This window comes from Heterodontus francisci, chromosome 16 (assembly GCF_036365525.1).
Source record: "Heterodontus francisci isolate sHetFra1 chromosome 16, sHetFra1.hap1, whole genome shotgun sequence".
Taxonomy (NCBI): Eukaryota; Metazoa; Chordata; class Chondrichthyes; order Heterodontiformes; family Heterodontidae; genus Heterodontus; species Heterodontus francisci.
Genome location: NC_090386.1, coordinates 48482595 through 48498128, shown reverse-complemented (window position 1 = coordinate 48498128; position 15534 = coordinate 48482595). Strand labels below are relative to the sequence as shown.

At 39.6% G+C, this 15534-nt stretch overlaps 1 protein-coding gene across 7 annotated transcripts in view; it reads right to left on the bottom strand.

Moving 5' to 3' along the window:
* LOC137378079 (teashirt homolog 2) overlaps window positions 1–15534 on the bottom strand; it is a 570240-nt gene that overhangs the window by 125984 nt on the left and 428722 nt on the right. The window contains exon 4 of one of the 7 annotated variants that reach the window (XM_068048150.1): window positions 10816–10838. The exons of 5 other annotated variants lie outside the window; for them this stretch is intronic. The gene's annotated coding sequence lies outside the window, so the exon portion shown is untranslated. Of the gene's footprint in view, window positions 1–10815; window positions 10839–12046; window positions 13642–15534 lie in introns of those variants that run through there. One more of the 7 variants, XM_068048149.1, reaches the window with a different exon arrangement.

Here is a 15534-nt window from a genome sequence, read left to right as displayed (position 1 = left end):
AGTTACCTCTGTTATCCCATTTTCCAAACAGCAGCTCATGCCCTGAATGGATCACTTTACCCTGTATCTAATGACGACCCCTGAGGCTTTTAGGTTAGACATGACTCGTGATTTAGGACTAAGGTACATTTAAATAAGGTAAGAAAATCTAGCATTCCTGATGGGGCACACTAACACCAGAACTTAGGGCTGTAATTGGTGCTCTGCTGTCTTAACTTGACATATTGCATTCAAGGCATTTACAACATATTGCTAGTTCTTAACTTCTAATCCTTTTTATACGTTGCAGAATTAAATGACCTTTCATTTTCCTCTAACAATGTGGGTGCTTAATTAAGGATCTGATGATGTGTTGATCTTTTCGTTTCACTCTGATGCGAGTCTGTTACAGTCAACATAATTCAAGGTGAAATTGTTCAAAGAACACCTTCTGAAACTAACATAGTACCTTCCTCCAAAATGAATGGTATCAGATATTGATGTTAAACAAACCCAGTGGAAAATTCTCTTTCATTGATGTATTTGTTAGTGTCAGCAGAGCATGTTGGCGAATTAGGGAGTTGTTCACTCAATGGCTTTTAAAATTTAAGACTAACACAGCAATATAATGCCAGAGACAGTTTTGGCTGAAGGCACTATTGCCTGCAATTTCTGTGGGAAATCTCCCAATACCACCTTTAGTATCAGTGGAACATTGGTGGAAACCTTAGAGAAACAGGGTAAGCAGCCAGTAATGCTCTATCTCCAGGGTTTCCACCAATCTTCTACTGATGTTGTGGCAAGAGATCGGGACTACTCTGCAGAAATTCTCTGTTCATGTAAATGCCATGTTTGAAGCTGAGGTATGTTGAATTTAGACAGTAGAGCAAGAATTAGCATTACAACTGTAATCTAGTGAGAAAGTGGATCTTGCTCCCTCATGGGGTGGTTGAGTCGAAATAGCACAGATGCATTGAAGGGAAAGCTAAATCAGCATATGAGGGAGAAAGGAATAGAAGGATATGTTGATAGCGTGAGATGAAGTAAGTTGGGAGGAGACTTGTGTCGAGCACAAACACTAGCATAGACTTATTTGGCCGAATGGCCTGTTTCTGTACGGTAAAATTCTAAGTAATTCTATTCTATATTATGTAATGCATCCAATTTTCAGTGCATCTTCACTTGAAGACCTCTCACAGGTGACTTTTCACTTACTCCAATTTGCAACTTTCAGAGAAAGTTCTACCTCATTTCAGCATTCTCTGGACTTTATGCAAACTTGTTTTACCATGGTGGTGGTGGAGGGTGGGAGAGAAGGGGATTTATAAAACGTTAGAGAAGATCAGTTCTATTTCCTGTTTTAATTACTCATTTAATTACTAATTTCGACCAATATTTTTATTAGAAATAAATTCAAACAATTAAATATCTGAGCTGCTACAACAATTTCAGAACATTTGAAAAACAATTCTGCTCAAATTTATGAAATGGGGGAACTCAGCAACAAAATTAAGTCATTTAACACTTTAAAAGGAAACAAGGGTATTTCATTGAATTTAAATTGAAAGTGCACTGCAGTGATCATATCCAAAGTAGTTTAGCCCCAGAGCTGTTACACCAAGGCATGTTCCCTACCATCTCATTAATGCCTAAGAGTTGGAGTTCCAGTCAAGTGTGTCATTTACATTAACAATGGAACAGTGGTATCTTTTTCTGCACCTAAGATTTAAAACTTCCATCAGTTCTTCCAATCTGGTTTTCCTTGACTTTCTTGTGCCAGTTTGGGTGGTATGGTGGAAGAAAATTCAGCCAAAATAAATTTATGCTTTCAGTAACCAGAATGCATAACTTTTAACGTAAAAATTCGAAGTATTTGGGCAGAGCATGTTTCCACATTCATCTAGAAATGCACCATCAACTTTATGATTTCAACATGTGGATTTACTCCTTCAGGCTTTCACTCCTTCGGGTGTGGAGGAATGTTGTTTATACCTATGGATTAAGTTACCAGTCCTGTGTAACTTCTTAAGTTCTCAGCTTTCCAGTGGCTATACCAGCATTTTTAAAGCTATTGGTAAACTATTGGCAGTTTTATATATTGGCACATATGTTGCTTTCAAGTGGCTATTCTTTATGGCAGATAGATAATATGAGCAGACTATTCAACAGTTGGAGAGGGAAGTAGAATGGGTTGTCCCCATCTGATGCACATGCCAACAGAGGCTGATCGACAACAATCAGGAGTGGAAACCCTAGCCAGCTTTTTCGTTCTTAATCCAGAGACAACAGATTCCAATTCTGCCATCCTACCCTGGCAGAGAGCAGATGACCTAGCACAAACCTGGGTTCTTCCTGGTCTGTACAACTCAGCTAATAACTGGATTAACCAGCTGAACCATGGAAATCCATGAATGTGTATTGAGGTGATGCCACTTCCAAGACTGTTGCACGCCATTTCGGGAAGAACTAAAGCCAACTAAAGCAAAAAGAAATCCAACATGTGGCATTATCTTTTGTCTCGACAGAGGTAATAAGACTACTTGCTGCTTATCCATACCATGCTTCCTCATCACAGATAAAATGCATTATTCACCTCACTGTGATTTAATTACTGTGACAAGTAACTACTTTTACTGATTTGCCTATCTGGGAGAATTTTGACCAGGTAACCCATCTACAGAGAAGTTAGTAGTTAGTAGAAAGAATGCAAAGTGTGACAGGTATGTAATGTAATGTTACAAGCTGTAATTCTCCATACTACAGCTGCACACAGCTCACAAGGTCAGGCAGAAGATTTAGCTTGTAAGTAAATTATTAACATTTATCATTTTAAAATAGGGCTGAGTTCCCCTTTTAACATAAGCATCACGGTAGATTTGATCTGTCAAGCACCATCTTTGATTTACTCATTTGTCTCCTGTCTCAGCAATAATGTCCTCATGTTCTGAAATGTTAGAGGTAAAGAGTTTCTGACTTGCAAGGCAGAAATTCCTGATGACACATAGACTTTAAATCCACTAATGTAAACAAGGCTTAGAGTTCACACTTCAATCACTGTTCTCATGAATGATTTCCTACACTTTCTGCCATTAAACTGATAATCCTGACTTCATAGCCCTTGGACAGAAGTATGTGATTTGTAGAGCTGCTTGTGAAAGCACACTGCCAGCCCAACCAGGGCAAGCACAGCTGTTTCACTCCAGTATGATAGTCGTTTTCTCTGAAGTGTTTGAAGGGTTTAGTTCATCTGAGAAGATGACACTTGGATTTGACACTGAGGAATACACATATGATAGCGAAGAACAGTAGACTACAATTCAATTTAATACTCCACTTCAACTTATGTGAATTTATCATATAGTTCTACTGTCTACAGTAAAATTGTGGCCGTGTGATAAAGAGGGGAGCACTCATTACCCAAGAATTTGATAAAAGTATCCAAATAACTTTTTAGTATAAAATCCAAACTAAAGATGGATTACAATTAAGGGTTCAGAACTATATTACTTATACCTTGCTGTCTGAGGGCTGTGTTTCATTTCGCATCAAAAAGTACAAGAAGGCAAAAGTGGGTATGCTGAGCAGTTTATTTTATCACCTACGACCGCACTGGTGGTGGTGAGGGTGGGGGTAAGAGGAAAGAAGCGAGCAGAGTAGGAGAAAAAAATGTAATACTGTAATAGCTATCATGTGATGCTGTATAGCCTTTAGGTCCTACATCACCTTTTGATTTTATCATCCTTTAGGTACATGGTCCTGGGTCTATTGCAACATATGTAGTAAAAATAATTGAAGACAAACTAAATTTTAAAAATAGAATAAACTATGCTATACATAAACCATCAAATTGCTTAAGGTAATTTTTTAACCATGGAGTTCTGCTGATGTTCAAGCTTTACTCTCATGGTTTAGAACATCATCAAAACTGCCCAATTGAAATACAGCCCAGTAACTCACTGCCAGCTATCTAAATTTCCTATATGTAATATATAGAATGTAATGAATAGCTTCGTATCTGATGTAAAAACACAACTTTGTGTTAGTATTATTTTGCCAGTCACCATGTCAATGTCATGCACTTACTTAGATCACTCATTGGTGCCACTATCACAAGGGTTTTAAGTCTATTCAGAATTTGCATAAAAATTACTAAGTTTTCTCATATATCTTTTCATGGTATGGAGGCAAATGGTACATCTATCTCAGTTGTGTAAGTCCTTTCTTACTAAAAATGTTTCTTTTTTCCCAAGGAACATGGAACACAGTGTCATGCTGACCCCCACCTGCCAAGAATGAGGCATATTAATTTTGTCATAAGAACATCAATTTTAAACTGTTGCTGGAGTGAAGAAATGACTTGTGAAAGAGATCACCAGACATTTGGGCTGGAAGGGCATTTGTACACTAAGAGATGCTGCTTGTGGAGACAAAGGACTATTCCCTGATCCAATTAACCCAAATGGGTTTTGATCACCAGACACTGAAGGTGTAAGGAAGCGCATTCCAGGGCCTGCTAAGATAATACAATCCACAAATGCAGAAGTGGTTAAGCCAATTAGTCACATGACTAACCTGCTGGCCAACTTGGTTTTTTGAATTGTACCACACAGAAAGGAACAGAAGGCAGTTTTGCAATTGAAACTGGAACAAGCAAGCCTCTCTCCTGGCTGCCTCTCTCGCCTTCTCCCAAGCTACCAGACCCACGGAAAACACATACACCTCAAGAGAGAAAAGACGTCGACATTGAAACAAGTTGGGCACCAACGAATAGCAAGACTTACCAGCAACCAAAGACTCCACATTGAACTCAAAGGACAGTAAATAGCTAACAGATATTGCCTCAAACTTTCCCCCTTTATTCTTTCTACTTTTTCTGTCCCTATCTGTGTGTATATTTATTGCGTATGCATGCTAGCGTGCTCACGCGCATATTCGTAGTCGTTAACCGGATTAGAGTTTAAGATTCATAAACTTCTCCCTTTCTTGTTTAAATCTAAGGAAACCTGTCTGATTTCTTTGCCTTACAATTGGAGCTGTGAACACAGATTCACTGAAGTGGAAGCTAAAAACACAGTGTTTCTTAAATTAAATCCAGTTATGGTTAAATCAGGCAAAGGCTGAGAGGGAACCCCTAGACCCCTTCTCACCTGGTCGTAACAACAGGAAAGAACTTTTCCCTCGTTCCATGCTTGGAATGGATTTTCCTCTCCCTTTTTTGGGTCTTCCATTCCAAATTGCATTCTGAGGTGAAAGTATCAACTGTCATTCTTGGGCAGACTGCAGAGGGTTGGAATTTCTATGTGTGCTTTTTTTAATGCACTCATTAATGTGTCTGTATCAAATTGCTGTGAGGGCTATTTAAATGAAATTTCTCACCAGTTTAAAATAAAGAGTTAACTATTTTGTTATAAAGTCAGACACAAGAACTTTTTATAACTTTTTCACCCAGAGACTGGTGGGTATCTGGAATTCACTGCTAGGATCGGTGGTGGAGGCAGAAACCTCAATTCTTTTAAAAGGTACCTCGACCTGCACCTGACGTGCTGTAACCTGCAAAGCTATGGACCAGGTTCTGGAAGGTGGGATTAGATTGGGCAGCTAGTTTCTATTTTTTTTTCTTTGCGACTGGCGCGGACACGACGGGATGAATGGCCTCCTTCTGTGCTGTAATTTTTCTATGGTTCTATTAACCTGGTACTAAAAATAGCATATTGAAAAATTTCAACCCAAAGAGCTTTATGAGAACATCCTGGGAAGAGATATCTTCCCATGCTCATGCACTCTTTTGACCAGGTGTCTACTAACTATTTGGCAGCTGCCCTTGCAACATGGCCAAGATTGTGAATTTGCCTTTTGTGGAATCACAGAAATAAATCCAATTCTTAACATTCCAAATTCTGCTGAACAAGGGGATTGGGGGGTAGGGGTGTAAAGAGAGAATCAAAGTCAAGTCTATTCCTATGCTGACCATGTGTCCATACACATGTACATCTAGCACAATTCTCTGGAAAATGACCACAAACTGAATACCCTAGTCAATTTTCCTAATCTAAGGATGAAGCCATCTGTAACATCTCTACCCCAGCCGAGATCATCTAAGTCGATGCAGATCATCAGTCGTATCATGGACCCTCATGGACTGCATGATTCATGTACTGACTAATACAGCTATAGAGCTTTTAGGGTCAGAGGAGGCTAATGATGCCCAACATTATCCCCTGCATTGTAATTTTTACGTTTGGTAAAAGATTTCCAAATCTGTTCAGCACTGTAATTTTGAAGAAAACTGCCACCCAATTTTGCCTTTTCTGCACAAATTTATACTAGAAACAATCTCTCCCCACCCCCAGAACTGTGTTGGGAAATCATTATTTTCTCCACAGTGGGCAAAGGGACTTTAGGGTCCAATTTTTCATCCATCTACTGATGGTATACAATTATCAGTAATGAGGAGAGCTTGTACACAGAAATGTGTACTGGTAACAATACAGGATGAGAAAGGCTATTTATCTGTCACATAGCATAATGAATGAGTCAGTTAAGTTTTGGGTTGACATGCGTAGAGGGATTACCCACGTCACTTTGAAGAGTACATAAGTTCATGGGTGGCTGTATTCACTAGGTCGCTCCAACCTTAATCAAGTTGACTTTGGGCACTGCAGTATTTCCATTGGCGGCATTGCTTGAAATAGCTTTAGATGATGAATTAATCAGAATCATGCAATTCGATATTCTGAAGGACAGTATACAAGTCATTGTGGTTCTTTGAGCTAAAGCCTTATAGGGTATTATTGGCAAGGCCATTTCTAACAGTGTATCACTAACTATTGCTACGTACAGGTGAGAAAGAGGTCTAGGGTTCCCTCTCAGTCTTCACCTGGTCTTACCGTAACAGAGTTTAATTTTAAACACACTGTTTATTTAGCTCCCCCTTAGTGAATCCTTGTTCACTTACTTCCAATTATAAGGCAAACAAACTAGCCAAACAGGTTTTCTTAGGTTTAAAGAAAAAAGGTTGAACTTTATTAAACTTAAATTCTAGTTCGGTTAACGCCTAGGGATACACAACGCTGCCATGCTAGCATGCATACGTGATACACACATGCAGATAGAGACAGAAAAGTGCAGAAGAAATGAAATGGAAAAGTTTTAGGCAATATCTGAAGATGCTTTTGGTTACTGTTCTTTGAGCTCGCTGTAAAGTCCTTGATTGTAGGTAGGTCTTGCTTTTCATTGGGGCCCAGTATTCTTCTTAAACCTTGTTCGATGGAGGAGACTTTTCTCTCTTGAAGTTCATGTGTCCTCAGTGGATCCAGAGGCTTGTGAGAAAGAGATGGGAGCAGACAGGCAAGATCTTCTCAGTCCAGGAGCAAACAGTCTTTTTCTAAGTTCAAACTCTTTGTACAATTCAGAAAAACCCAGGTTGCCAAGGAAGTTAGACATGTGACTAGCTGGTCTGAACATGTCTGTTTGTGGATTCTCTTGTCTTAGCCAACCCCAAAATGTCTCTTCTTATACACAATACCTGGTGCTCAAAGTCCATTGTGGGTTAAACTGGAGCAGGGAATAAGACCCTTTGTTCCTCCAAAGACCCTCTGTTAGTATGCAAATGTTTTTCCAGCCATGGCTGATCTCTTTACAAGTCATTTCCTCACTCCAGCAACAGTTTAAAATCAATGTTCATAGGACAAAATTTATATGCTTCATTCTTGGCAGGTGGGGGCCCAGCATGACACTATCATTATAATAACAGAGAAGCAGGAGATCATTTACAGGGGGACATATGGTATGTACAATGTTTGGGTAATTCCAAAGGATGGTTGAGAATTTTTTTGCTTTGCCAATTTTCTCCCTCCTCTTCTGAAGATGTTAACTCTTCTGGGCATGGGTTCATGGGTGCCAGTATCGTCAGGTACCCATGGCCATTATTCATGTGTGAACAATGACTCAATATCAGCAGACTATTTAATCTTGTGAGTAGCAACCAACCCTGATCCTGTCTTCACCTGATTTCCATATATGCAGACAGACAGGTGTCCGAAGACAAGCCACTTCAAGGTGGCCTGACTGTGGGTTGGCATCAGTGAAGCTTATTTGACCAGGATGATTTCATATTCATGAAAAGTAATTCAATCATACCTGCGTGAACAGCTGAAAGCTATCATCATATTCCATTGAGGATGGCTGGACTATTAGGGATAACCTTATGCGGTCATAATAATGTGATTGCAGTGTTGAGGCTGTAATAGTAATGAAGGTGGTGGGGCATGATCTGCACAGTGTTAGGTTTCAAAAGAAAAGTTAATACAAAAAGATAGCCTGAAATATAAAAATTACATGGTGTGAATAGATTGCAATAATGGTTATGTTTGCATTCTCTTGGCAAGCTGAGGGGCTGAAAGATTGACAGATTCAACCTCTGATTCTTTAATCAGCTATTTCTCTGTTTGGCAAGACTGTGCATATTTTAGTCCTTAATTAAAATACCGCATTTTTTCCACAAAAAAACTTAAAGAAGCATGGCTACAGTGCTATAAAGCTTTGTCAGAAAACAGCCAAATCCTGTTTTGAATAAAGTCCTAGTCCACTGAGCATGGCAGCTGCGAAATTTCAGTTATCACTGCATTGAAAACCGGAAGAAAAATGACATTTAACATTGCTTCACATGATTAAAATAGATAAGAATGTTCTTTTTGGAATTTGTTAAATGTTGTTATTTTTCTGTGCAATTTAATGAATCAACATAAAGAAAATTATAAAAATGAGTTTAACAAAACCAGAACTAGGAAGAATGTGCACAGTGTGGGATGCTGGTTAGAAAACTGCTGATTTAAATCAACTTTTTTCCTCTGCGTAACACAAAACAAAAGGCCTCTCATATCAATTGAGAAATGTGGCTCCTATAAAGCAAATAGTTGGACAGTTGCGGTGGGCTTGACAAAACCTGCAGGAAGTCTCTGGGGGAATATTACCTTGCTCATTATTTCACTGATTGGCTTTATTTCGTCCAAGCCTCTGCTGCACAATTCTCTGACAGCTGATGGGAGGCTTGCTGAGCCAATCCACCAGCTGCCGTCCGGCTCTGTCTCTAGGCTGCAGGGAAAAGCAGCTCTCGTTCCTCTACCCTCCCTGACTCCTCTCCAGATCATTACACATGACAAAACAACCATCCTAATTATAAAGAGCTTTCCCAGCTCTGTCATCGTGACAATTACTGCACACAGAGCTCAATATTCGCCGCGCTGCACATAGACACTAATGTATTGCAGCAGTTCATTTTGATGGTGCTGAATTGTTCCCCTGTGAATCTTTGGTTACATTTTGTTGGAATTTTTTGCTGACAGGGTTCAAAAGTTTAAGACTCTGGTGACAGAAGAGTGATTGCTGTTTAACTGAGAAAAGAAATTAGTATATGACTTTTCTGGATGAGGAGTGAAAAATCTTGCAGTAAATAAGGTGCAGTCCTGCTTTAAAAATGGGATGTGTCAGTCAGTATAATTATTCAAGTATTTGCACGGATCTATTTCCTTTTTGTTTGTTGGGTTATCCATCCAAAATTCTTCTCTTCTTCTTCCAAGCTTATTTTACTTCTGAGGAGTCAAGGTTCTTAAATAAAATTAGAAGTTTAATAGTGTTGTTCTTAAAATGGTTAGTTATGCAGTGCTAACCCATTTGCTAATGTTCTCAAGTCAGTGTTTTGTGTGGCAGCATTCAACACTTGCAAGCCATTAACTTCTGAATAGTTTTACAGCGATCACTATGATGCAGATTTTTGAAGTTTGTCATTTCTAATTGGGAGCAAAAGGGGCGTGTTTATATCTCTAAAGAAGTTTTGTGTGACTGGCATTCAGTAAACAGTCATCAGTTCCTTTAATTGCAAAATCTAATAATTGGCAGGTTAAACATTATTGAAAATTTATCGTACTCATTTTATAATCGGCAGAAGGAGCAGTGGAAGGACAAGGTCAGATCAGCTGGATCTGAGTTACCTCATTGCACCACAATTCTGACGCATCACATTTAAAAATTGATATCGAGTATGAAACATATCATCTCAGTTGCATTGTGTACCCTGGTAAATACACAGTCAATACTAAATTCTAGAAAGAGTGGATTTGATGCTTACACACAGGCTTGATCCGAATTTATTGTTTTTTTGACAAGATGGTCTAACTCTAACGTTATAGATGCAGGATTATTTAAATTTAGCTGAATTCTGAATTGACTTTGTTGAATCTATTTACATTTTGTTTTCAACTTTTATTTTGATCCAAAGATTTTCTTCATTCTTCCCCATTACAATGCTCTTTGTTATGTATCCTCCTTCAGCCTGGCAGCAGTTGATGACATTTCCTCATAACTGCCAGCAATTTAGTTTAAAATTTCGCCAACAGGAAGCAAAGTTCATATGCAAGACGTTCCTTCTCAGCAGCACAGCTGAAAACTGGCACATCTTATCCTAAATGTGAAAGGTAGATGTGACACACAAGCAGGCTTACACTTGAATGTATAATGAACTGATCAGTTGACTGCTACATATAAGTTGTCAACAACTGTGCTGTAAATTGGCTCCAACTAACTTAGCCAACTGTTTTTATGTAAGGAGAGATTACAAAAATAATGAGAAATGTTACCAAGGAAAAATAATTATAGTTTCTTTATATCTACTTTTCATTGAACTGTGGTAAGTGGTGGTGGGATTTGGGCCTGGATCCATTCTAGGCTGATAGGATGAAAGTGTTCTCTGTTGATTGTAAGAATTTGATGTAAAATGAATTTGGGTCATCTCAAGCCAATTCTTAGTAGGTTTATGCCCATGATGTAAAGCTGGTGTGAATTGAACAAGAATCTGGCAATGTCTGTTGGGGAAAAAAAAACACAGGATAGTTGGTGTAGGAATTGGAAATACTTCACAAGGTACAATAAGGGGGGTTTTCTTGAGACTGAGCGATGCACCTTGTTGGGACAGAATAAAGGGAGCTTGACTCAACTAATTATACCTGACCTAGGACTACTTGTTACTGACACTAGGTGTTCAAAATAGTGTTCAATTTCTCATTCCTCACATCCAACACCTTAAAAAGCACAACATTCACACAATGAGTAAATTAACCTTGATAAACTGAATGAAAAAATGGAGGTGGTAATGCCTGAAAATCAGAGAATGGACTGAAAATTGATGGAGGTAATTCCCTCTGGGACAAAAGCTTATTGGGACTATAAGCTGCAGGGCTGGGGTAATCAGCTGGAGGATACATGCTCCTTCGGTTGAAACAATATTAGCAATGAATGCATTAAAGCATTGGTACAAAATTCCTGTCTGCTATTTGAAGCAAGTAAAAGGTGTTAACCCATTTAAAATAAACAGGTAAAATCTTTGTTACAGTAAGTAGTTTTAAAGGAATGCATTAATCAGTTAGTTACTAAAATTGCAAAATGCAATTTGACCCCCTGTGTATGCTGTTAATATTGAAGACCTTATTTGAACCAGTGTCTACAACATTCTTGTGTGCTCCAGTTGCAGACTCAAACATATGACACAATAGCAAATGAAAAAATGGTATGGTTCTCTCTAGCTCAGTAGTTGTTAGTGATATCATGTAGTTATTGTGTGATCATTTTTCAAACAACTTTTTTTTGAATAAATCTCATAGTTGTATGGTTGTCTCTACACATAAATTTGTCTACTGTGATCAACCAGTGACTAATTAACTCTGCAGATGCATAAGTCTTTGACATTGGTTTTATATTCAATTAGTTCCCACTTGCACATGTGGGAATGTAGAAGTCAATAAGCAACAAGGAACATAAATATTACATGAAAAAGAAAATAGTTCCTTGCAATGACAGTCAATTCAATAAATAGAAGAGTAAGTTAATTTATATCTTGTTCATTTTATTAGTTATAATATTTTTCAAAAGAAGGAAACTTATAAAGTAGAAAATAACTACTTTAGTTTATGTTATTTACTTATTGCAATCAAATCAAGAGCTTGGGAGAAGTACCACTCTTAAAGCTCTTAATGTGCAAACATGACTAAAAGACAAACATTGGATATTGTCTCTTCACTCTTCTGTCTGATTAAGCAAGCTCAGTCATTATGATACAGTGTTTGGAAATCTGTTTCGTTTGGGGAAAGAAAATAGATCAGAAAGCCACAGGTCATTTTCACCTCAAAGAAGCTATGAGCAAGTAATGTGACATTGCATTTCAACACAAGTTGCATCACTGCATTACATTTGTTTACAAATGAATACAGTTTAACACTTTTTTTTACAAGATAAGATCTCTTCAGCTTATGAACATGAGCTTCAGGTCAGGTTGGTTGGCATCCTTCCATTTACGAAAGATGATGGTCACGCAGCAAACAATCCATTTAAGTGGGGTGTCTTCTCTTGGTGCACCTTTGCTGATGGATGTGAAGGCCGATCCTTTAGAGACAGGTTCTGCTAGAAGTGCTGCACATGAAGCTGCCAGGTGATACTGTGAGTTGTTGTTTTTAGATGCTGGCACCTGTTGCCAAGCTGCTGGAGCCACCAGTCATCGTGGTAGTGCACACCAGTCCACAGGATGTGTCGGCATTTCCCTCTTTTGCCAGCTAGTGATTCCCAGGTGCGACAGTCAACATTTAGGGCCTTCCTGTTATGCTTGCAAGCATCCTTGAAGTGCAGCTTTGGGCACCCCACTGGTCGTCTGGCCCCGGCTACCTCACCATACAGAAGGTCTTTGGTTATGTGATCGTCTTCCATCCTGCAGTCGTGTCCGATCCACCAAAGCCGCCTCTGGTTGATTAGTGCCAACACAGGTGGGAGCTCTGCCTTTGAGAGGACTGCCACATTTGTGATTCTGTCCTGCTAGGATATACTCATAATGTGCCGCAGACAGCAAAGATGGAAATTATTGAGCTTCTTTTCCTGGTAGCTGTAAGCCGCTCATGTTTCATAACCATACAGCAAGGTGCTGAGAACACAGGGCTTATAAACCATCAGCTTGGTCCTCAGGGTCAGCTTGGTGTTATCCCATGCACCCTTCACAAGTCGGCCAAAGGTGGTGGCTGCTTTCCCTATGTGTATCGAACTCTGCATCAAGGGACAGATTGTCTGACACCGTGGACCCAAGGTAGCAGAATTTGCTAACCAATTCCAGTGGGGTGTTAACTAGTGCGATCAGGAGTGGAAATACAACACCTTGTCCCATGACCTTGGTTTTCCTGATATGTATAGACAAGGAAAACAAGTTATAGGCATGGGATAGACAGCCCATGAGTCTTTGTAGCTGAGTTTCCTTGTGAGTGAGTAGTGCAGAATCATCAGCGTAGAGGAGTTCTCTGATCAGGATGTGATGTGTTTTTGTCTTTGCTTTCAGCCTTGATAGATTGTACAGCTTGCCATTTAACCTGGTGTTCTTCCATATCTGCAGGGTAGGCAAAGGACAGGAGCATGGAGAAGAAGATGCCAACAGAGTAGGGACTAGGACACAAACCTGTTTCACTCCATTCTTCACTCCAAAACTGTCAGAAATGGTGCCATCAAACTGTCCAGTGCAGTGCATGTTGTCATGGAAGGAGCGGATGAGACTGAGGAGTTTTGGTGGACAGCCAATTTTTCCCAAAATCCTGTCGAGCCCTGCACTGCTGACAGTGTCGAATGCCTTATTGAGATCTACGAAAGTAAGGTAAAGGGGTATACTCTGTTACCTACACTTCCCTTGTAGCTGATGTATGGAAAATATCATATTGTTACAAGGATTTCCATTTTTTGAAATAAAACTTGCGATTCTGTATTTTTAAAAACTGAAAAGAATTTCAGTGGACATTAAGACATCTGGAGATAGCTGAACTTTATGGACGCTTTTGGAAGGAAGGTAGGGTCAACGAAAGGTTTCTGGTTTTAACCAGTAAACAAATACTGGAAACCAGGTAATTTCAAGGAAACCAGCAGGGGGTTTGACCTCAGAGCTACTCTTTGTGTGACAAGAGAGAATTTATGACTTGGCATGTGACTTGTTTCTGGAAGTTTGGTTTCATTTTTGATCAGTTTAAAAGCCAGTGAGTTTAGACTAAAGGGGAGGCACAGTGGTGCAGTGGCTAGCACCGCAGCCTCACAGCTCCAGCGACCCGGGTTCGGTTCTGGGTACTGCCTGTGCGGAGTATGCAAGTTCTCCCTGTGACCGCGTGGGTTTCCGCCAGGTGCTCCGGTTTCCTCTCACAGCTAAAGACTTGCAGGTTGATAGGTAAATTGTCCATTGTAAATTGACCCTAGTGTAGGTAGGTGGTAGGAGAATTGAGGGATGATGGGGATGTGGTAGGGAATTTGGGATTAATGTAGGATTAGTATAAATGGGTGGTTGATGGTTGGCACAGACTCAGTGGGCCGAAGGGCCTGTTTCAGTGCTGTTTCTCTCTATGACTCTAAAGCAGGCAATTGGAATTTGATTTTGACCTGCCTGGGGATCAGAAGAAGAACCAGAAGAGTATTACGTCTCTGTGAAGAATCCTTCCTCTTGAAAAGCAAAAGCTTGTATGAAATGGTATTGTTGCCTCCTGCATTTTCAAAGAAACCCTGAGTTTGCAGAAATCTTGCATCGTTATTAAAGTACTTTTGCATTGAATGTGAGAATTGATACCAGTTGTTACACCCCTGATGGAAGACCCATGTGAAGCCTTCTACCGTTGAAGTTCTTTGAACGCCTACCCATCACAGACTGTTTATCAACCTCGCCTGGAAAGACTTCAAGTGGCATCCAACTATTCGACTCTGGGACACCTCACCAAACTGATGAGCTTCCTTCCAGATCATGGCAGTCTAAGTTTTTTTTATTCCTATGAAACAGCTGTAAATCAAAATTCCTTTTTTTCCTGGTTAACCAGTTTTTGCATGCATGTGCATGTGCATGAGGGCTAGGAAAAAAATAAGGAGCTTTAATATCTCAATTTGTATGTAGATTTACTTCATTATTGGTTAAGACTTGGTTTTATAATGAACGGTTAATTTTGTTGATTAAAGAAACCTGGTTGGTGTGCTTTGTTCTGGGGACAACTAGAGTATCTAATTGGCTGTTTCGGTACCCACCTTGGTCGTAACAATATCCACAGTAGATCTGCCAGCATGGAAACTGCACTGTGCTTCTGGGTACACTCAGTCTGCAAGTAAATGGAGACTTTTAAGTCTGATCCTAGCAAAGGCCTTCCCCGTAATGCTAAGGAGTGAGATGCCCCAAATGGAAAGAGATTCAGGAAGTTCACATACAGCTATGTTTCAACCTATACTAGATGATCACTGTGGACTAAAGATTGGCTATTTTGGAGAAGAGGCTCTGCAATCCTTAGTGTATTAAACAATTCACAACATCTATGCTTTTTATCGCTTAACAAAAATAAGAATTGTCTTGTGCACATCTGTTTCCCTGAAAATATGTAAAAAAAAAACTGATCCAGTTTCCCTGGTCTTGTATGTCTTGTGACCAAGAAAGTGGCTGAACAGTTGACAAGCCCTCAAGGCCCCTGCCTCTGCCAACTTGTTCTAGCAGCTGGGTAGTGAGTAAGAGGCACTGGA